Source organism: Chrysochloris asiatica, unplaced genomic scaffold (genome assembly GCF_000296735.1).
Source record: "Chrysochloris asiatica unplaced genomic scaffold, ChrAsi1.0 scaffold00229, whole genome shotgun sequence".
NCBI classification, from domain to species: Eukaryota; Metazoa; Chordata; class Mammalia; order Afrosoricida; family Chrysochloridae; genus Chrysochloris; species Chrysochloris asiatica.
In genome coordinates this window covers 3,719,282-3,721,635 of record NW_006408747.1, presented here as the reverse complement: position 1 = coordinate 3,721,635, position 2,354 = coordinate 3,719,282, and positions in this window count along the sequence as shown.

Sequence of the window (2,354 nt, the reverse complement as noted above, 5' to 3'; positions counted from 1 at the left end):
TTTATAACAACAACAACAACAACAATGTATTAGTTATCTATTACCGTATATGAAATTACCTCAAATCTTAGGGAATAAAACAACAAATAATTTATGTGAGTCAGGAATTCAGTTAGATTCTCTAATTTAGAGTATATCACAGATTGCAATCAAAGTGTTGATGGACTGTAGCCATCTCTACAAATTTCACACAGTCTGTGGCAGTATTTCCTTTCACATGGGTTGTTGGATTAAGGACCTCAGTTCCTTAGTATCTGTTGACCAAAGACCTCCATAAATTTCTAGCAACATGAGGGTCTCCTTCTAAAATGACAGTTTGTTTCCTGATAAAGTAGTGGATTATGATCTGGGATGCTAACCAAATGTCAGAAGTTCAAATCTATGGCAGAAAGTGGAGACTTTCTGTTCCACAAAGATTGACAGCCTCAGAAATCATATACAGGGTCAGTATGGGTCAGAACGGACTGGACAGCACACAACCACTGCTACCATTGTAGGTTAGTATATAACCCTGGAGACTGAGGGCAGAACTATCTTGGTGGAGAGGAAAGTTACCCAAATGTTGCTCAAATTGAGGCCTGTTTCAGCAGGGAAGTTATCGGAAACTTACCTGATTATGATAGGGAGAAACATGCTCTCTGCTTCAGGAATCTTCCCAGATCTCACCTGTATACCTTTTCTCTAGTTGTATCTGGGTTTTTTTTGTTTTGTTTTAATGCTTACCCTGAGTTGTATCCTGAATTTCCAGGTACTGCCCATATTTGCATTCCATGTTACATCTTGCTACTTCTCCATTTTTATCCTAATAAACCATTTGTTGTTGTTGCTAAGTCCAGTCAAGTCGGTTCTGACTCATAGCAACCCTGTATAGGATTTCCAAGGAGCACCTGATGAACTTGATCCCCATGTTGCTGTTCAAACCAACTTTTCCAAAGTTCAGCACATTAGCACACAAATGCCACACCAGGACTCCAAGAAACTGCTTAGCCATGAATTGTTGTTGTTTAGTGCTATCGAGTCAGTTCTGATTCATAGCGACCCTGTATATTGTTTCAAACAAGTGACTCATGTGCTTAAACCGCCGACCTTGTGGTTCAGAGATACCTTGACCAGGACTACTAATTCTTGTGAGTTTTGTGTTTGTTTCAAATGAATATTTTTATCCCAAGAACAAACAGTTAAATAATGGAAAAGAAAAAAAGTGAAGATACAATTGACGTTTGCCTCTGAGGAACCAGTCTTATGCTGATTCTAACCCCTGACATTGTTTTTAGAGGAATAGAATGAATGATGAGAAGCACAGTATTTTGTAACTTAATCATGTTAGTGACATCCCCTCAACATAGTTGCCTTACATTGGTTAGAAGCAGTTACTCAGGGGAAAAGATTACAGAAAACCATCAGTACCAGGAGGCATGCATGGAGTACAAAATGCATGGAGCACTTTAGAGTGGCTAATATATGAATAAGAAGCAACATAAAATCCAGAATTTTAAAATAATAACTATCCATTCTCCTGAAAATCAATCTTAAAAGAGTGATTTCCAAATTCTGAGCTTCTCTAAGTAATGTTTCTCTATATCTATATATCAGAACAGAGATTTAAGTGCAAAATTTATTACTCCTCCATTGGAAACCAAAGTATACTTTAAAGCAAAAGTACTTTATCACATTTAAGATATAATAAGTCCCAGAAGAAGGAATCAAGCATATTCTATAGCCTTGTGGTTCACAGTGCAGTGCTTATCCTACAGAGCAAATACACTTCCAATTACACTATAGAAAATTTGCATATTTCAATTTATATTTAATTGATATAAAAAGTTAACCAGAAATTGGTCCAATATAATGATATACCAGCAATGAAAAACACATGTATATAAAATCAAAGATTTAAAGCCTTGGAAACCCTATACCAAGTCACTGTGAGTCAGAACCATTTCGACAGCACTTAATAATAACAACATATTCGGTTAACATGTGAGGATATTATATTTTATTTTATAAATATTACTTTTACAAAAAGATTGTTTTCCAAAGAGCAAAAAAAGCTTATAAAACTTAATAAAATATTTTAAAAAGTAGTATAAGGACTAGAAATATTAGATAATATTGACATATTTGTTGTTGCTTTTATTTCTGTTAGAATACAAGGGTTGGAGATGGGGCTTCATGGCGGCTATGGTGGAGGTGCAGTGTAGTTCGCCATCAGCCATATCACAGAATACCAGGCAAAGCAGATCCAGAGCAGAGCTCCAAAACTTAGAGCCACATAGCTAGGAATATTTTAAAAGTTTGAAGGCATATAGCTAGTTGAACTTGAAGCTGAAGTAAGAAATCACTTACTTTTGAAT